Source organism: Galeopterus variegatus, unplaced genomic scaffold (genome assembly GCF_000696425.1).
Source record: "Galeopterus variegatus unplaced genomic scaffold, G_variegatus-3.0.2 Scaffold3421, whole genome shotgun sequence".
Lineage (NCBI taxonomy): Eukaryota > Metazoa > Chordata > Mammalia > Dermoptera > Cynocephalidae > Galeopterus > Galeopterus variegatus.
The window spans coordinates 67775-90624 of record NW_007729532.1 but is presented as its reverse complement, the minus strand read 5'-3'; the positions used below and the strand labels follow the sequence as shown (position 1 = coordinate 90624).

General features: G+C 32.4%; 1 pseudogene; it reads left to right on the top strand.

Annotated features, from left to right (window-relative positions):
* The first annotated feature begins 9935 nt into the window (after nucleotides 1-9935).
* LOC103600692 overlaps nucleotides 9936-22850 on the top strand; it is a 21721-nt pseudogene continuing 8806 nt past the window's right edge.

Sequence of the window (22850 nt, the reverse complement as noted above, 5' to 3'; positions counted from 1 at the left end):
ACAACATATCTGTCTTTCAACAAATTAAAAAAAAAAAAATACTCCTGTATTTATTATTTTATACAACATATCTGTCTTTCAACAAATTAAAAAAAAAAAAGGAGGGGAGAGAAAAAAAGAAACTGTGAGGCATACAAAACAGCAAGAAAAAAATATTCAGAAGAGAAAAAGATGTCATCAAAAACAGAATCATACATGAAAGAGATGCTGAAACTACCAAACAAGGAATCTAAAATATCTATGAATAAGAACTCGGTGGTTCTAAAGAAAATAGTAGATCACATGCAAAATCAGATAAGTAATTTTAGCAGAGAAAACAAGATGATAAAAAATTATCAAATGCAAATAATACAAATTAAGAGAAACAGAAATAAAGAATGCTTTCACTGGGCCTATCAATAGATTAAAAGGAGCTGAGAAAATCAGAGAATCAGAGAATTGGAATATACGTCTATAGAAATTTCCAAACAGAAATACAAAAAGGAAAATAAGAGAGAAAAAAAGCACATCCAAAAGTTGTGACACAAATCAAATGGTCTAATATGTATGTAATTGTAATACCAGACAAAGAAAGATTGGGACAGAGGAAATATCTGAAGAAATTGCGTTAAGAACTTTCCAAAATTAATGACAGATTACATACCTTATATCCAAAATGATCAGAAAGAAAACATCAAGTAAGATAAACTTAAAAACTACAGCAAAACTAAAACAAGAACAAAAATAAATTTCCTGTGAAGAAATAAAGATAACAATTAAAGTAGACCTCTTGTTCAATTCATGAAACCCAAAAAACAGTAGAATAACATTTTTAAAGTGCTTGAAAATATAAGTAAGTGAAAACTGCCAAACCTGATTCTATGCCCTGTAAAAGTGTTCTGCTAAAGTGAGGGAAAAGGGGAGACTTTCTCAGACAAATGAAACTGAGGATTCATTTTCAGCAGAACTAATGTACAGAAAATAATAAAGTTTCTCAAGCAGGTGAAATATGGTGTATCAAGCTTGGATTTATACAAAGAAACAAAGAAGTTTTGAAAGTGAATATATGAAGGAAACATACATTCTTTTAAAATTTTTGTAAATGTTCTAAAATGAGCTATTTAAAGCAATAAGAATGGCAATGCATTGTGTTTTTAAAGCATATGCAAAATTGGAATGGATGCCAACAATGGTAAAGGGAAGGCAGGAATGGAAATGATAATTTTTAAAGTCTTAAACTACAACTGAATCATAAAATATTTTTTGAAAGTCAATTCATATTACTTAAAAATCTATATTGTAAACCATAGTGTAATCACAAGAATGATAATATAAAAGGTATAAATAATAAATCAACAAAAGAGATAAAATCAAACCATAAAAATGTTTCATTAAACCTATAGAAGAAAGAAAAAGAGAAAAAAAAATGGGAACATAGAAAAGAGTTAGCAAGATGGTAGGTTTTAATCCAATTCTATCAATAATATTTTTAAATGCAAATGGTTCAAATATAAATAAAAAATTATTCAACTGGGTAGAAAGATGAGACTAAACTATATGCTATTTACAATAAACCACTTTAAATATAAAGACAGAGGTAAGTTATGAGTAAAAAGGTGAAGAAACACATATCATGCAAACACTAATCAAAAGAAAGTGGAAATAGTAATATTAATTTCTAACAAAGTATAATCTGAGCAAGAAATATTGTCATGGATAAAGAGTGACATTATATAATGATCAAGGAGTCAATCATCCAAGGAAACAGGTGACTTAATTGTGCTGTCAACCACCTTGCCCTCAGGGATATTTACAGACATGGCCTCCATCACAGCCGAATACATATTTTCCCCTCAAGTGCAAATGGAATATTCACTACAGTAGATTATATTCTGGACCATAAAATAAACCCTAAAAAAATTAATGAATATCATAAAAGTATGTATCAGATTACAATGCAATTAAACTAGAAATCAATAGCAGAAAGACAGCTGGAAAATCTCCACATATCTGGAAATTAAGCAACACATTTTTAAATAATCTGAGTCCAAGAGTAAAAAAAAAAAGGACATTTTAAAAATAGTTTTAGTTAAATAAAAATAAAAATGCAGCATATCAAATTCTGTGGGGTACTGCTAAGGCAGTTCTTTGGGGAGAAATTACAGCATTAAATGTGTAAATTGTAAAGAAAAATTTAAAATTAATAATCTAAGTTTGCACCTTAGAATAGTAAATAAAGATATTAGCAAAGCTGTAATTTAGTATCCCAACCTCAGTCCCAAGTACAAATCTAAACCTATGCCTGACCAGCTCCCCCCTCAAAAAACCTGTTACATTTTTCACATCATACACACATTTAATAACAGTGAAAATATCACTTGATTTCAAAATTTCAAATTTTCATAGAAGGAAAGTGAAATGTTTCAATACAAGTTCAACATTACAGCACATGATTTATTATAAAAGCTCAAGATTCAAGACAATTTCTCTACTGCCTATAGAGAAAAAGCAAGTTTGGAATTAAAATGTGGAGTTTTCCTGCTCATCTCTTCACATTTACGTCTGTATTACCTTTGCCCTTCCATCTAACAAGCAGCTTCCCCTAGTCTATATTTAGAGAAGCAGCTGGTCGATATTTTTTGTCAGTAGCTTCATAAAGTAGAAATGGTGTTTCTGGACAAAAAATAAATAAATAAATAAATTTAAAAAAAATAGTCTTTAAGTTTATTTACCAGACGGCAGCTGAACTGTTCAACAAATCAAAATTTTGAAATAAAAAAATGAATTTGAATTTGGGGGTGGACAGTTTTTCAAAAAAATTAATGATGACAATCTCACAAGCATTTAGAACATATTCACAGATTTAATATGTTGTTTGTAGCCGTCATTGTACAAAAGTTCATGTGCTGGGAAATCATGAGTCTCATACTAAAACACGAACATTTTCTGAGATTATGGCACAGGTCTCGATTGTGTCTAATTCATCATTCCACCATCTGTTTAACATGGATTTATCACTAGTTCCTGGCTTGGAGTAAGTAATCTTTAAATTCCCTATTCAATTTGAACACTGATCTGTAAAGTTTCACCCACAGAGCCTCTGCAGGACTTCCATGACTCAGCCAGCACTATGCTTAATACAAATTCTAATCAAAACAAACAAACAAAAAAAGATTTATATCCAGCTGCGGGTAAATTGCAGCTCATTGCTTTAACTTGTCTTTCTATGAGTCCAATATTGCAAAGAGAACAGCTTCATGGGCAATGCTACTCTTTCTTTATCAACTATGCTCAGATAAAAAGTGTCATAGAAGAGGTTTTTAATATTTAAGTGATGACTGACTACTGCACTGAGGTTAATTTACTTAAATTGCATTAGATCCTAGCAGTCTTATAATATGATCTAAATTATTGTTAATACTTCCAGAGGGTATCACCCCTAATGATACAGTTATGAAGTTCTAGGGTGCTGTACTTAAGTTACTTTTATATTTTCCTCGTTTGTATTTTGCCCTGTTTTATGCACATGCGAAACAACAGGCTTTCACTTGTCATGAAGCACATTATGTGATTCTGTCTATATTTGTAAAAGATTATATCCTTACTATACATTTTATTGTATTTAGGTTCTCATGTGATTTCTGAGGATGTGAACACAGATATGTTTCTAGATTAAACAGCATTAAAAACCAAAACAAAAATATCAACATTACCAAAAGTATGAGTATATCTGATGATAAACCTTTTAGTGAGATAAGGAGCTGTGAAAATCAAAGATGGTCATAGAGGGTGGTAAAAGACATAAAGAGTTTACATTTGAAAAGAGTCATCCTTAAATAAAATTTAAATATAGGAAGGCAAAAACTGAAGTAGGACAATTTTGAAGTTTAGAAACTAAAAGAAACAGGTATGGTGCTTAAGAGAAATTTTAGTAAGATGAAAAGAGGGCATCACTTGAAACTTAAGAAGTGAAGGCGAAGAAGAAATAAATTTAATGATTCTCCTGTTTACAGAATGTAAAACCTAATTAGATTCTACAGGAGCTTGGTATACTTATATATCACAGATATATTTTGCAATTTAGGAAAGATAAAGACTGTTCACAGGAATGATTTACCCTTTTGAGTTGTTACCTTAGAAAAGACGTTTTCTATCATTACAAATTCCCTATTTCATTGTATGAACTACTAGTTTTTTAACCAAAGTATTCAGGCAGATTCACTTTGCTATGTATGTGTAGAAGGGTATTTCTGTTTCTAAGGTAATTAGTATTATTTTTATTGGATACAGAGATAGCTTAAATAAATCAGGTAATTTCTTAGAAGGTTGCTGGTTTTTCTCAAGGACATGTTTTTCTAAGGAAAGACCAGCAGTTCTGCTGAACTTCAACAAGATCTGGAACAATTTTAAAGTTCTGAGGTATTTTTCTTCTTCTCTGATTTTCTGTGTGCTTCAGATATTGTTGAAACCACTGGAGTTCGTTAGCTCTAGTGATTGATGTGACATGGAATCAACTATCTGGAGGAATTCTTCTCTGATTTTCTGTGTGCTTCAGATATTGTTGAAACCACTGGAGTTCGTTAGCTCTATTGATTGATGTGACATGGAATCAACTATCTGGAGGAAAAACAAACAAACAAACAAACAAAAAACCTCAGAAAAGTCTCTGTAGGGCTTACTCATGTCTGGTTTCTGCCCCGGAACCAAGAAAATGTGATTAGAAATAGGGCTATTATGCATAACACTTTTTTTTCTTTCTTTTTTCTTTTTTTGGTAATCATTCCGATAGAAGAGAATATACATTCTCTGAGAACTTTGAATTCTTAAGAGACAACATTTTTTAACTAGGGTTAAAAACAAAAGATGCTGTACATACATCAGTGTTTTTAATATCTAGTAAACAATAATGATAAACTATACTTATTATCTGGTAGGAAAAAAATGTGAAGAATGAAAGTATGCAGTGGAAATGATGATGTGAAGAAATAGATGTTCTTCCAAACCATGGGATTCATTTCTACTAGTATTTCAATGTTATCTGCAGTATATAAGTAAAAATTATCTTAATGCACTTAAAATCAATTTGAAAACTAAGAATAATTCAGAATAATAAGTAGAGAAAGGTTATGAGTAAGCTCTCTGTAGAAAATAAATGAGTAAATGTCCCAAATTTTTTATTATTGAAGATATACAAATCAAAACCAAGTGACATGTTACTTTTCAATTGGAAAACTTTTATGTTTTGTTATATTCTTTGTAGGCAAGGGTCTTGGGAAGACCTCACTCTAGTGTAATATTTTGGGAAGTATATTTTGGTTCAACTTTCTGGAGGACACTTACTCTTGGGAAACAAAATGTACTGCTAAAATGCATCCTTTAGATAACACAGCAAAATTGTAGTTATATTTTAACAAGGGTGTATATAATTTGTAATTGAAAAAAATGGAAGAACAAAATAGTGGATTCATAAAGTAAATTATTGTAGAATTATATGAGGGAACATTATATAGTAAAAAAGTATTTGCTTTCACTACTGTGGAGAAAGGACAAGAGAAATAAAGAGATAATTTTATTAACTCCTAATCCACAAAAATATTTCCATTGCTTTGGGATTACAGCCAGAAATGACGCCACCTCTGAAATCATCATTTTAAGCTCCCACGTTCTAATCATCAGCCCACTACTCTCTACAGTACTCCCATGACAAATAATCTTAAAATTCATTTGAACTTCAATTCCGTTGGCTCCATCTCCTTAGTACCTACCACTTTATTTTTGTCTTCATCTTCTTTGTTCGTATTTTTGTAATATTAATGGCCACTCCAATAATATAAATATTATAAAAGGCCATCTTGGCTCATGACCACACCTTTTACTCTCTCACAGTGGCCTCTTATTTTTTGCCTCCATTACTGAATCTTCCTCCATTCTTAATTCTGTATATTGAAGATTTTCAAGGATTTATCGTGGAACCTCTTCCTTTGTTTCGTCAAAAATCTTTCCATATGAGATTACAGCAAATACCATGGTTTGTGTTAACAGTTTATATTACTAAATGTATCCTTCTAATATCTTTCATTTTAGAGGCAGGCCTTTACATTCAACATCTATTGTTATCTGTTTCTACTTGGGGCTGTGGAGAAAACCTCAAAGGTAATATATCCTAAACGATGCTCCTGATTTTCTCAGTGGAAGATGACTCCCCCAACCTTAAGTCAGATCATAACTATATTCTTTCCATTTCTTCTTCCCACACTACTTCTTTATAAATTTCTATTTCTTCTGTCTCTAGCATATATTTTGATTCAGACCATCTCTATTAATCTTCACTTACATTAACTTTAGCTCAAACCACCATTCATCCAAATTTATCTTCCTTTTTCCAAGTTAGTTTACACTTCTCCAACACATCCTTTAAAGATTAACAAGTAATTTATTAAAACAAAATAACAAAACAAAACAAAAACACACTGAATATTTAGCTTCACCATGAAAAATGTGTCAATGGCTTGTTACTGATAAAAGATAAACTCTATCATGGTTTATAAGACCTGTTATACACCTGAAACTGAGAGGTGATCTTTTCTTTGAACATGACAAGACCTTTTTGAATTTAGGGCATTTGCAATATTGTTTCCTCTAATGATATTATTCTTCCTCTAGCTCGTCACAAAGTTGTCTCAGTTTCCTTCTTCTGGTCTTTATCACTTACTATGTTTTCACATGAAAATAGCAAGAACTTTATTAAAACTGATCTATATAATAAAATAATCTATTGTCTCATATACTAGAAGTCCAGATGGAATGCAGACTTCAGGTTACTTTAATTTAACAATGTCAGCTCCATTTCTCTGTAATTATCTAAGGGTTTCTCCTCTGGGGTGGCTCTGATCTTGGAAAGTGTACAAATGCTACTGCATTTCCAGGCTTCATAGTTATGTACCATATTATAATACATAAGAGAGAGGTTATTTTCTGTTTCTTCTATGTTAAGATTAAAGTCTTTTTTTATTTCCTCAGAAAAACAACTTTATTTTCTAAAACTGGAGTTTGCAATCATTCCTGAATCAATACCTATAGAACAGGAAATATCAGAAGCTATTTTAATAAGTTCTGTATCACCTGCCTCATTTCTATCTGTTGTCAGCATTCCTGAGCTGTGGATAAGCAAATAAAAATCATGGTAGTTTCCAAATGAAAGAGAGACGTTAACTATGATATCCTCTGCAAGAACTCAGTTGAAATATCACATTTTCAAAGGTATCCTTTGTGATCATTCAATCCAAAACAGTTTCCTTCAGTAAATTTATATCCCATCATTATTGATTTCCTTCTTTGCACTTATTACAATCTGTAATTATATCACATGTTATATTTTAAGTCATTGATGATCTATATCCTCCACTGCTCTAGGAGATACATGAAGGTAAAGACTTAATAATGCTATTTTTGTTTACTTCCATTGTTAGTTCAATGTTATGTATATTAAATGCTATATTAGTTTACTATTGCTGCTGTAACAAATTATCACAAACTTAAAACAACACAGATTTATTATCTTACAGTTCTGGAGGGAAGAAATCAAAAATGTGTCTCATTGGACTAAAATCAACCTGGTCAACACCTTATACAGCTCCACACTGAGCTTTTTCTGGAGGCTATAAGAAAGAATCATTATTCTTGCCTTTTTCAGATTCTAGAAGCTGCCCACACTACTTTACCCATGGGTCCCTCTCACCTCTTATGCAAAATGGTGCAGCCTCTATGGAAAATGGTATGGAGGTTCCTCAAACAATTGCAGATAGATCTACCATATGACCCAGCTATCCCACTGCTGGGAATATACCCAGAGGAATGGAAATCATCAAGTCGAAGGTATACCTGTTCCCCAATGTTCATTGCAGCACTCTTTACAATAGCCAATACTTGGAACCAGCCCAAATGTCCATCATCAGATGAGTGGATATGGAAAATGTGGTACATCTACACAATGGAATACTACTCAGCTATAAAAACGAATGAAATACTGCCATTTGCAACTACATGGATGGACCTTGAGAGAATTATATTAAGTGAAATGAGTCAGGCACAGAAATAGAAATACCACATATTCTCACTTATTGGTGGGAGCTAAAAATTAATAAATAAATTCACACACACACACACACACACAAAGCTGGGGGGGGAGAAGATATAACAACTACAATTACTTGAAGTTGATACGACAAGCAAACAGAAAAGACATTGTTGGTTGGGAGGGAGGAAAGGAAGGAGGGAGGGAGGTTTTGGTAAGGGGCAACAATAATCAACCACAATGTATATTGACAAAATAAAATTTTTAAAAAAAGACAAAAATGGCCAATTGACTCTTTCTTATCATGCTCTATCTCTGGTTCTGACTCTACTTCCCTCCTTCCACATATAAAAACAACAACAACAACAACAACAAAAACCTTGTGATTATAAGGACTCACCCAGATAATCCAAGATAATCTCCCTATTTTAAGGTCGGCTGATTAGCAATCTTTATTCCATCTATAAATTTAATTTCCTCTCACAAGGTGACATAATGTAATCATAGATTCCAGGGAGTAGAATCCCAAATCCCATCTTGGATGGCCATTATTCTGCCTGCCACACATGCTGAATTAACATGTAAGCTATTTTAAAAAAAAAGGAAAACTAATGATAGAGTATAAAATATGTGGTTCAAAACAAATTAAAAAGTAACAATAATAACAAAAAAATCAAACTCATAGTAACAGTGTAGAATGGTAGTTACCAGGGGGTGGTGGGTAGGGGAAAAGGAGAGAGATTTGTCAAAGGATAAACTCAGTTATAAGATGAACAACTTCTGGAGAATAAATGTACAGCTTGGTGACTATAGTTAATAATAATGTATTGTGTACTTGAAATATTTTGAGAGAGAAGATCTAAAGCATTTTCACCACACACACACACACACACGCACACACACGTGGGAAATAGGGTACTTGAAATATTTTGAGAGAGAAGATCTAAAGCATTTTCACCACACACACACACACACACACACGTGGGAAATAGATGAGGTGATGTATATGTTAATAAGCTTGACTATGGCATTCATTTCACAATGTGTATATGAATCAAAACATGCTATTTAGCTTAAATATATACAATTCTTATTTGTCAATCATACTTCAATAAATCTTGAATTATCAATTATTAAATGTTACTAAAAAATCATTGAAGAGGAAAACACACATAGAAAATATTAAATAGTGACTCTATATTGTAGATAATACAGATTGAAATTATAAGCTGTGACTTTTAATAATCACTTAAAAAGTGAAGCATACAGTTCTATATAACATATACCTTAAATAGCTAAACAAGCAATGTTTACTGAGTCTTATTAGGAAACTAAATTCTGAAAAATTTTCAGAAGAAAAGATGACTGTAGTCAAATTCATTATATTGAAATGATGGATAATGTAGGTATCATACACACCTTGAGACAGATATTGACATGAAAGTGAAGAGAAACAGAGGCACAGAAGGAAGAAGCAGCTGAAACTGAGGAGGGCAAAAGGAGTAGAAGGTGGAGAGAGTGAGAAAGAAGAATAACAGGAGAAAAGGAAGAGGTCTCAGCAGCAGTGTTGGCCAAAGAGGAGAAAGAGGAGTAAATGTCAGCATCAAATCTAGAGAAAATAAATTATAATGCAAACCCAAAGGTGACTTTTGTGCATGTTGATGTTTTACTGAATAACAGCCTGAATAAACTGATAGGAAATAGAGGGAAAATGGTGGAAAAAACTGTATCTTGTTATAATATACTTAGGATAAAAGCTAGGGATTGCAGAGCTAATGAGAGGTCAAGTTAGTGGTTAAATCACTGGAGATGACTTCAGCATCAGAATTTATACAGACAAAAGAATTGTTCATGGGTCTTATACAAAGGAGCTAAGAAGACAATGGGCAGCACAGGTCGAAAAAAAGGAGAATCAAAAGATCTAACCCATGCTACACTAAGAGAAAACCATCTAGAACAATGTGGCAGAAGTCTGCGGCTCCTAAGTCACAATGAAAATAATAATACAAAAGTAGATGAACTTCAGTTTTCTGCTTCTTCCCAAATCTCATTCACTGCAGACTTATCTGCACTGCCGAAGGTTGTCTCTTTCCCTCCCACATGTGCAGACTGATCAATTTTTAGTCTGTTTAACCTGTTTAATTCTCTCCCTTGTTGTCTTTGCTATATATCTCCTTTCTTGGGCATGTATTAAATCATTCTGCCTCAAATGATCCATCTTTCTATGAGATTATACACTATCCCCAAGCTAAAGTCTTTTCCATTTAAGAGGAAAAACAAATGATGTACTTCATCATCATTCTCCTTCCCGTACTGGGCATTTTTCCTTTTCTTTTTCTTTTTCTTTCATTTTCTTTTTCTTCTTTTTGGAAAAAGAAATTTATACTTACTCTTTCCAACTCTTCACACACTGTTTACTCAACAAACATCTGCAGTCTTTGTTGTGCATCCACTCTACCACTCAAGAGCACTTACAAAATTCTACAATTACCCCTTATTCCTGAATCCATAGCAAAATTTCCAGATGTTTTCCAACTAAACCATTCACTTGCGTTAATGAAATACTCTGTGTTCTCGTAGAAGTTCTGCACAGCTCTATCATTCAGATTATTAATAAATGTTGTGATCATCATTTTAGTTGTCTCTTTCCTGTTTAGTAAGTGCACTGAGAAAGAAAATGTTTTATTTATGTTTGAGTCCCTTATGGCCAACACAGTGTCCAACACATTGAGTGTATTAAATAAAGTTTTGTTTTTGTAGTTATTGAATATTGGGTCAAAATAACATAACTGCCAAGCATTTTGCCATGTTTTGTTGGAAATTATATCAAAAAATTGTCTATGTTTCCTACATAAATGTCAGCAGTATAATTGCCCATATGCTGTACTGAAAAAATTGGGCACAATTGAGAATGATGAAAGAAATAATCAACTTTGTCATGTTTTATTTAAGCAATAATAGAATTTTTTTTGGTTTAACTAATCAGCATGTGATATGCACTATTACTTTGAATAAATATTTTTATTGGTAGACAGATATCTGTGTACAATTCATTAGACATAATCACAAGTGTATGGACCATTATCGAAGTCCTTGTATATAAAGATAATTTTATTTAAACACGTTTAAGTATTTCTTGTCATAATGTGCTCTCTTGATTGATAAAGTGCATATATCTAGTGAGTCAATTTAGAGCTATTCATGCCAGACAGAGTGAAGATATCTAAGCACCATGCTAAAAATAATGTGAGTACTGCAAAAAAGAAACAAAAAAAAAATGAGAAATTGGTAAAGGGTCACAAAGAATGATTACACTATGTAATGATGAATACTAATTATCCTGATTTGATCACCACATATTGTACACATTTATGAATACTGAACTCCATACCACACAAATATGTACAATCAATCATGGTTCAATAAAAAAAGGTAAGAAGAAAAAAAGTAAAGAAAGAAAACTTAAAATAAATTTAAACTATCTCATGAAAAAAAGAACAATTCAAACTACAAACATTCACAACTGGAAATGTTTTGTTTATTTGGAATGAGATTATAGAAGATGTTGATAACACTAAAAAAGAAAAGTCCAGTGAAAGAAAGGAAAAGGACTGTAGACTGTATTCAGCCAGCTGGTATGATTTGCTTCACAAATGCTTATTATGTGTCATCTATACGACAGCAGCTTATGGTATAAGATAATAATAAAAATGATCATTGTATGATAGCTAGAAGATAACATAGCTAATTTTACGTGACTGACAATTTTAAGTGTTCCAATAATGTGGAACAAAGACAGCTTCCACAAACTGCCAGGAAAAGCAAATATTAGTACAACTACTTTAGGAAATAATTTGGCCTGATTCAGTAAAGTTGAAAATATTCATAAATTCTGAAAAAGGTTTATCAATATGAGCTCACTAATAATAATAGGAAAAAAAAACTTTATATAGTTAAAATGTCAATGTGGGAATAAATATATTGGTATACCCCTACCATTATATAATATTATATATCAGTAAAAATAAATTATTAATACATATACCACAAACTTAATATTGAATAAAAATGTTACAGAAGAATAAATAAGAATATAATACATTAGAATGTCTATAATTTTCAGGAACTCAAAATTTTAAACAATATGTTACCATCTATAATAATTATTTATGGTAAAAACCATAAAAATAAAATTAACATACAAAACAATTTAGAGAAAATTTGGTAGCAAGAAAAATACATTCACGGAGGGGTTCACTGATTGCTTCAAAGGGATTGATAATAGTAGACTTCTTAAACCAGGGACTAGAGGTTTTTTTTTGTTGTTGTTCTTTACAGATATTGCAAATAATATGCATTTAACACTTTAATACTGAAAACATAAATCAACATGATATTTATAGCATGTTTTTGAGATCTCATGTGTGCCCAATACACTTTTTAGTAGTGGGTGTGTAAAATATTCCATGTAACCTTCATACTATATATGGCATAAGTTTTATTTCTCCCATTTTCTGAATGAGAAAACTGAGAAATAAAGAAGATAAGTAATGTCAGTCAAATTAAATTCCAGAGATGGTATGACCATAGATATTATAATATTTGAGGTGTCTAATATGCAATTTTAATTTACCACATTTTCTATAATGTGTGCCCTGGTTCTCTGAACTCCAAGTAAGTCTAACACTCATGACAGTAATTACTTAGGGCATAAAGGAATAAGGCAGTAAGATGACTAGTGAATGACTTTGTATACAGCCCTCAATTTCTGATTCCCATGCTTGTGTAGCATCCTTCTATCTTTTAAAGAGTTGCAATGAAGCTGCAGCAACTTGGTAGTAATTCAGGACATTATACAGGCCAGGCTTCTTTCTCAAGTACATTAGAGGGAAGTGAGTTTAGAAAAGGGGAAGCCAACATCTGGATTACAGTGATGTAACCACTTATATGCAGATGGAGGATGATTTAATTATTTCAGGAATTCTTATCTGCATTGATATGCAGTTAAAATAATAATAAAAAAAACTTTTATGATGCCATTTAGAATCCTTTCAAACAGAACTTTATTTAAACTAGGGCCATCACAGTGTAATATAATCCCTATGATGTAAGCATTAAATTGTGCAACCCTACAGAGGCAACTTTCTGGATGCAAATTGTAGCTTTGACTGAGGGTGAGAGGTAGGCATAAGACAAGAGGGAATGAAGGTGAAAGTAATACAGAGAGAGAAATATACTTTAAATTCTGAGGTTCAGAAAATCACCAAAGATGGGAGAGCTTTGGAGTTGTGTTCTTCTACATGTAATAATCCATCTGTCCTATTAGTTTCTTTTTAGTCACTTAAGGGCTGGCATATTTATAAACCCCACTGTTTTCCACAAATGCCCCATCTGCAGTAATATTAGGCAACATACCAAGGGCATTCAAAGGCAAAGAGCATCTGAAGAACACATTGTATTCCAAAGCAGCATACAGAAAATCACATCATCTCAAATTCTGACTAATATATACTTAGAAGAAGCAATACTTAAAATAACTACACTGTTGTTGAGTTCTAAACAAGTAAATCAGAAACATTCTGCTTCTTAAGACAGAAGAGAAATTTTAAAAAAGAAAGAAATTCCACATAATTATATTAAGTGCAATAGCAGAAAACACCAGTTTATAATGAAACATAGGAGTGTAGACAGTGCCCAGGATCATGAGCATACGAGGCTTTAGTTAAGAATGGATAAACTAAGTTTTAACAGCTGTACTGAGGTATCACCTATGCATTCATTAAGAGACGCCAAAGACTAGCATCAGTCCTACACTGTGCTACAATCTGTTTATTATTTGTATGTTTCTTTGTATATTAAGAATGAAGTAAATGGTCCATTACTTACTCCATAGTGAGTCATCAATAAATTCTGAACACATCCTTCCCTATGCATTCATTAAGAGACGCCAAAGACTAGCATCAGTCCTACACTGTGCTACAATCTGTTTATTATTTGTATTTTTCTTTGTATATTAAGACTGAAGTAAATGGTCCATTACTTACTCCATAGTGAGTCATCAATAAATTCTGAACACATCCTTTTATTGTCCTTATGCATTGCCCAGTTAAAGTATACTTTTAGGTATTTTTAGAAAGAGTTTTTTAAGTGGGTAGGACAAACTTATTCTGAGATCTCCCTTCCAAATGATCAGAATACTGTCTGTACAAGAATTATTGCAATTTGTCACCCTTTATATATACACATGAATATCGGCAAGGTGTGATAGAAAAAAAAAAGCACAAGGCGTTGTTTTTATTTTTTTCTATATTTATTCTTGTGAATAAAACAATGCAGTTCTTTATTCCAGAAACTACTGTATATTAGGCTTTGTGCTAGTCTAACTGTATCAAGGGATATGAGGGCAAAGAAGAGAAATCTTTAACATTATTAGTTAGAGAAAGTTTCCTAAACAGGTGACTAGATAAATCTTTTTGAAAAACAATAACAAATTGGACGATGAAAACAGTTGTCATTTTCAATGGCACTAAACTGGAACGTTACATTAGCAATCTGAAATGAACAACACTATCCTTTATCCATACATTTGTGTGGTCCCCTCCCACACTGATCTGAGCTTAGCTACATGGCTTACCATGGAAATGGGATCTTAACAAGTGTAATGTAAGGAGAGATTGGATATGAATGTTTATGGACTGAATGTGCCTCCCCAAAACTCACTATGTTAAAGCCCTAACATATATGTATTTGGAGACAGTGTCTTTATAGAAGAAATTATAGTTAAGTAAAGTCATAAGTATGGGGCTATGATTACATTGGATTAGTATCCTTATAAGAAGAGATATCAGAAAGTGTGTGTGCACACGGGTGCACGTGTCCCTTCTCGCTGGCTCTCTCCATACAAGTACCAAGGAAAGCCCATGTGAAGACATAGAGAGAAAACAGTCTTCCATAAGCCAGAAAGAGCCCTAACCAGAAACTAAATTGGCTGGAACCTTGATCTTGGACTTCTAGTCTCCAGAATCGTGATAAATAAATTTAGGTGTTTAAGCTACCCAGTCTGTGCTATATTGTTAAGACAACCTGAGACTACTAAGACATGCACGTTTGCATGATTTGGAATGCTCCCTGTAGGTACCCATCCGGACTAAATGCGAGTCCAGATTATCCTCCTTTGTAGAGAGGCTACGTGGAGAAGCCATGGGGTATGAGACACCATATGAAGAGAGAGTATATGTGGAAGAAAACTGAGGATCCATCTCCCGTCTACCCCAGTCAATTTCTGGCAACCACACGAGTGACCCAGCCAGCACAACATGGAGCACAAGACCCATCATGTTTACCCAAAAGAAGCCTAAAAAGTATTACGTCATTGTTGTTTTAAGTCACTAAGGCTTGTGGTTTGTTTTGCAGCCATTGTTAACTAAAACAGGCAAGTGGCTTTAAAAATGCTATGTTTGGGAACATGCTAATAGTTCCGTAGTGATGAAAAAATAAGGCATAAAGTAAGAAAGAGAAGTTCATTAGAGATACCGTCAAGGAGACAATTTATAATGGATTTCTCAATAGCATATTTGATATAATAACATGTTCTTTATTTTTAAACAAACGCAATTTCTATCCGAACAGATATATGGGACTGCTCATTCGCTGTATTAGAAAACAGGTACAAATCAGATATACATAACCTCTGTCTTGAAGAAGCCAAAAGGAAATTAGTTAAAAAGATGTGACTCCAAACCTTCCCAGCTTCCCCCTGTGTAGAAAACTAGAAAGAGCATCACTTCCACCCTAATGGGGAAAAGTTGGATAATCTACATTATCATAACTTTTATATTACCCATCAGAGACCTAGAGTCACAGGACAACCAAGTAGTACTGCATCTTAAAGAAAAGACAGGCGCTTCAAAGGGGAGACAGATGCAAGCAGTGGTTACATGTAGCAAAAGGAGGACGAGACGTATTCCATACAAGCAGGAAGAAGAATTCAGGTACAAAGTTTATCAAATGGCTAAAGGGCAAGTGAGGGTTTGTCTAGGAGCGTAAAACTCCTAGGAACTGCACACACAAGGTGAGCACGCAAATACACAAACACATTCACACACGTACACACACACGGGATCTTCTCTGTGGACTGCTCCTGGCACACCTGAGAAAGCCTGTGCTATTTACTATATGTTACCTTACTTTATTTTGAGAAATGTGAACAGATATAAGTGAGTGGACTCCTAAATTCGATTTCTAAATTTATAAAGTTGAAGCTTTATATAGAATCAGAGGAGTATTGATCATTGAGTCTCATCAAAACCCAAAAAGTATTACCCGCCTTACAGAGTAAATTCGAGGGAAAACAGAAAATACATGTAAAATAGTTTAGTACAAGTCATGGCACATATTAAAGTCAGTTGTTATAATTCTTAACATTTCCCCTCCCCCAAATCCAAACATTCTCAAGAGTTAATTGACGTACAAAAAAAGCAATTGTTTTTGTCTCCTGTATATCATTTTAACTGATAATATAGTATATATGTAAATGATTTTTCAAATCATGGTGTATGCTAGAATGCATTTAAACATATTTTGTTCTTGAACCATATTATAGATGTGTAAACACCATATCCTCTCAAAATCATCTCAGTTAGTCATATTATACCAGAAAATATCTTAATGGAACAAGAACTTCAGAATAGAATTGAAGATACATATAATTTTAATAAGGAAGTAAAGGCAATGATCACATGTTTAGTGCTTGATTAAACAAGTAGATTCCAGCAATGATATTTTACTGTCTTTTGAATAATATAAAAATATTCTAATAACCATTCTTATCCCTACTTTATCTATTAAGCATATTAGGAGTTGACCTTAAGTATTTAGTTACCAAATGGGCACAAAAAAAGCAGGCTGTATTTAAAACAATTTTACAACTTTTTGCCACAAAGTTAGACCTCAATTAAAACATTTTGATGACTTTAGACAATGACCCAAAAATGAATCTCATACAAATTGTATTAGGTCTTGAATGTGTTCTAAATTAATTGAACATATTAGAACATGTTAGCAAAATCATTCAGATCTTAACTGAGATTCTTACCATATGTCTCTTACTATGTGGAACATTACATTCTTTGAAGCAATTTCACATTAGTGAAGTAACACTTTCATCTACAACTTCTTCAGGTAATATAAAGTATTACTATTTTATAGCAGAAGAATAGAGATGTGGAGAAGTAAAAAAATCCCACTAAAATGATGAGGGATTAATAATCAGATATTTACTCTATTCTATTGCCATTAGTCCTAGGCATCTTAAAATTTTTATCTTCTTAACATATATAGAAAATGATACTTATACAAAACACTGAGGTAAAATGACCAAGGTGTTACCAAGCCACCTGCTACCCAACCTCAATTTTCCCAAATGGTGAGGATTTCAATACATAGCCATAGTAATAAAGTAGTATAATATTTAAACAACCATGAAAGAGCTTTGATAGCATATTGTATGTCTGGATTTCTTGATGTCAAGAATATCATTAAATATTCACTGATATTCCTAATTTTAGTTAATTGTTATATAGCATATATAGATCATCTCCAAGCACCTTAATACCCTTTACTTTATTTTGTGATATGGCTTAATTAATAAGTAAACTAGTAATATTAAAAAGCAAACACTTTTTCACTAACCATTCAATTTTGTGAACATAAGTGTAAGGATGCATTTTGGATTATCAGCATCATTCACTTTTAATTTATTGAAATGTTTAATCAGAATTTTTTTTAAATCTATTTTTAATTGTCAAATGAAAATCAATTGTGTATGTTGATGGTGTACAACATGATATTTGAAATATATATACATTGAACAATGGTTAAACTGAGCTAATTAGCATAAGTATTACATCACACACTTATTTTTTGTGGTGAGAAGACAAAATCAGTTTTCAAGTAGACAATACATTGCGTTAACTATAGTCCTAACTTATTAGAATTTTAAGGCATTTTGTGATCTATTATATCAAACAGTTTAATAATATTGCTATTTGAATTATTCCTGAGTTTTCCAGAAACATGTAACACTAGAAACACCGAACAGAAATATAGTAATTAAACATCTAGTTGTATGTATCATGGAAGATATTTAAAACTAGAAAACATAGATTATACTTTCTCATGCCAGATGCATTATTGCCCTGAAACAAATATTTGGAAATAGTTTCACATTAATATGCATAAATCATATAATTGACTCTGTACTTCCATAGAAAAAAATAGTACATAAAAAGATATTTCAGACCGAATGGTTAGAAAGATAGTGGATTATAAGGCTGTATATTGGCTATAACACTATGGAATGCTACTTGATGGTAGGGATGCTAGGTCTAAAGGAAAGATTTTTACAGTAAGTGAATATTCTCTGCTGGTATTTAAGCAGATAATATTTTTATTTTAATACATATACTCAAAGAAGAGAACTACATAAAATTTTACTGTCATTTTATTAAATTATTTCTATTTTGATAGGAGAGTGTAAAATATATTTTATAAGTCCATTTAAATCCACCATGTTTAAAAATAATAATCATTTAATGGGCCATTACAGCAGTCATTACTCTAATTACACATTCAAAGGAGAGATTAGGTATCTACCTTTAAGGAAGCCATATGGAAAAACTGGAACATGGAAATAGTCAAGGGTGTCCTTTTAAGCATATATTATATATTTAGGTATTTAATGATGGAATGCTTAATTTTAAGAATAAATTAATGAAAATGTGTATATTGTATCCAAGTCAATGCTTGTTTTTAAAACAAAATCCTTGCTCAAAGCAATATTTAATTGGAAAATTTAAAAGACATGACTAATTCAATTTGTTGTGATTTATTAAACTAGTGACAAAGAGCAGTGAACCCAGAATTTCTAAGACATGATGGTTTATGAGATGTGACTTTATAAATAAGTCAAAATGATTTTGAATTCTAAAGAATATTCAGAGGCAGCTTAATTGTTCTTCTGTATTAAAAACATATTCCTCTTAGAGAAACTGAAGTAAATCTACAGTAAAATATGAGAAAGTTAATATTCTATATGACTAGCAAGCCAGATTTGGTCTGTAATCTTTGGTTAATAGCATCAATATATTTTTTCATTGTTTTTTACATACCACGTGTCTATCTTTCTAAATATATTCAAGGAAGGCTTTTAAATCATAATGTTTGGCAAATACTCTCATTCACATTTCTAAAACAACATTGTATCATTTATTTCTGCACCATAATAGCAATTCCATCTTACCACAAATCATATTATAAGGAGTTTAGTAAAGACTTTATGAATCTCTAAAGAAAAAGCAAGATACCTATTATCCATATTCTTATATTATACAAGATATGCAATATTTTTTAAAAAGTCTTAATTCTTTAAATCAAAACATTAAAACAAACACACACACACACACACACACACACTTTTTCAGGTATCATAGGAATCATAAATATAAACCCAATCTGGATACTGAGAGAATGAAGAGATTTCCCAAAGCTATAATATTTTATAGAAATATTACTTTCATCAAATAAAACAGAAGGAACAGTTGTCTACTGACAGTTATGTTCACATGGCTCTAGTCAGCAGGAATGTTATATGTCCCTGATGTCCATGTAAGTCATCAAAACATGTTTTCATCGGGAAGAGAGTGATTAGGGATCTATTTTTATAAAATAAGTCATGCTTTTATGGGAAGGCATTATGAGGTAGGAATTTTGCAATCTAGCTTGTTTCTAGTTCTTTTACTTTCACTTTAAATCAGAGATGAATTTGGTTCATCTGTCACTTAAAAGGTATAAATTCTGGAAATGTGCCTACCAAATATAGGATTTAATTTAGATAGGATTTTATTACAGAAATTTGACATACTTATACACAAAACTGCAATTAAAGGCCTAGACAATTTTTTTTTTTTTTTTTTTTTTTGGTTTTCTTCCAAATCTCTGCTCAGACATTCTTTATTGGCTTCATCCTTAGGCTGATAGTAAGGTGGCTTTAGCAAAACAAGGCTTTATCACACCCAGATGAAGAAGATAGACTAGGTCTTCTTGAGGAATTTGACAAGATCAAGGGAGCTTCCCATCAAATTTCTCCTTAGATGAATATTTCATTGGCCAGACTGGAATCTGCCCATTTCTGAAATGTTCTCTGACAAAATAAATGGGATTACCTTTATGCCTGATACAAAAGTGACTGCGTTTTCGGCTTCCCCTCTAATACAAGACTGCAAGGGGGAGGCTTGGAAACATGAACAGTTTAGGCTCAGTAATAAAAAAAGGAAGAGAAGCGAAGTAGGCAACTAATAGTTGCTATCATGTAAGAAATTAAAACTATAAAAATTATAATAAAATTATATATTTATGTACACTAATTACTATAAAGCACAGTGAAATGTCTCTAAATATATGTTACAATACTGTTCACTAAAGCCAAAATCAATTACTTATCACTGATGATTTAGGATCTAAACATGTGTGATAAAATCTTCATATGGGCTGAGGAGATAAGCCATGCAAACAGGGTACTCTTCACAAAGGTTATCCTTCTGCTACTCTTAATTATTTTTCAGTGTATGAATCAAGTAAAATTAATACTTATTTCCCCAAGGTATTATCCAAATAACTATGCCAATTAATTAATAAATGCTGATTAAACGATCTTTAAAATATGTATTTACCATTAGTGATAAAAACAAGGTAAATATTTCCTTTCATTGAGCTTACAGACAATTAGTAACAGGTGTCTCTTATTAAGCCCATTGGGAAATTTTAAAACTAAGCAGGGAAATTAGGATTTGATGTAAGACAAAATGTGAATGGTTGAATAAACTTTAACAGAATATTGTAAATGGAAAAAGAAGTCTAGAATCACTGATCAAGGAGTTTAAACAAACAATACAAGGAGATAAGGAACCTCTATGAGCAATTAGATAGTATGGTTCACTAAAAAATATATTAAAATTTTTATAGTATGGTGTACTGAAACTTTGAGATTGACCTTTATTTTTGCCTAGTCACTCATTAGCTGTGTTTAAAAAAAAAAAAAAAGTTATATTTCCATCCTCACTGCGCATGTATCTTCTCTGTTTTACTATCATTTGTTTTATTCTCAAGCATGCTTTCCCCATATATCAATGAAGTTGGCTCTGGTGATTTAACGATCTGTAACCCTTACAGTGCTTTCCCCTAGAAGAAAAACAGATTAAATCTCTCTCTTCCAGCATCCATACCAACCTCTAAAATCATTAAAATGATTTTGATTGGCTAACCCATATGCCCATACTCTTAGTAAGAAAGGTGAGACAAGTTGACATGTCATAGGGAAGACAGTTTTCAAAAGGAAGGGGTACCAAGCTAATGAAAGTAGGTGACTACTACACCATACTTAGAAACATACATGAGAAAAAAGTTTATTGATAGATTAAGTACAAATGGTAAAAAAGCTAGAACTGCCCTGAATATTAAGGTTTATATTGTCATGGGAGTGGAAGCAATACACATTTCACTTTTAGAAACTAGAAGATATATTATTTTTCTTTTATGATACTAAAGCACTTAATGAAGTGGCTGGCAAGGGAATATAGGTGAAAATTTCAGAAGTTAGGTCAGGGCACAGGCTTTATGAACATGACCCCGAAAGCAAAAGCAGCAAAAGAAAAAATAAACAAATGGGACTAGATCAAACTAAAAAGCTTCTGCACAGCAAAAGAAACAATCAACAGAGTAAAAAGACAACCTACAGAGTGGGAGAAAATTTTTGCTAACTATGCATCCAAAAAGGGCCTAATATCCAGGATATACATTGAACTCAAGCAATTATACAGTAAAAAAATAAATGACTCAATTAAAAAATGGGCAAAGGAGCTGAATAGACATTTTTCAAAGGAATAAATGCAAATGGCCAACAGGTATGTGAAAAAAAATGCTTAACATCACTAGTCATCAAGGAAACACAAATTAAAACCATATTGAGATACCACCTCACTCCAGTTAGACTGGCTATAATCAAAAAGGTGGTGAATAACAAATGCTGGCGAGGGTATGGAGAGAAGGGAACACTACTGCACTGTTGGTGGGACTGTAAATTAGAACAACCACTATGGAAAACAGTATGGAGGTTTCTCAAACAACTACAGATAGATCTTCCATATGATCCAGCAATCCCTCTTCTGGGTATATACCCAGAGGAATGGAAATCATCATGTCGAAGGGATAACTGCACTCCTATGTTTATTGCAGCACTATTTACAATAGCCAAGATATGGAACCAAACTAAATGTCCATCAATAGATGACTGGACAAGGAAACTGTGGGATATATACACTATGGAATACTACTCTGGCATTTAAAAAAAAAAAAGAGAGAGAGAAATGAAATACTCCCATTTGCAACAACACGGATGAACCTGGACAAACTAACATTGAGTGAAACAAGCAAAGCACAGAGGGATAAATACCGCATGTGCTCACTCATATGTGGGAGCTAAGAAAGAAAGGAAGGCAGGAAAGAAAGATCACAGTAGTGCTGTGATCCAACAGAGAGAGAGAATATTCCTAGGGCTACAAATTGGAGTGGAGGGGGTGGGTGGGAGGTTTGGGGGGAAATTGGGAGGAGACAAAGAGTACAAAAGTAATTTCTGGTAATGGGTATGCCCCCAGTATGAAATCTGGCCCTAACATCATGGGAAGGAGGGGGGACAATCAGCTTTGTATCTCATGAATATTTGTAATAAACAAACAAACAAACA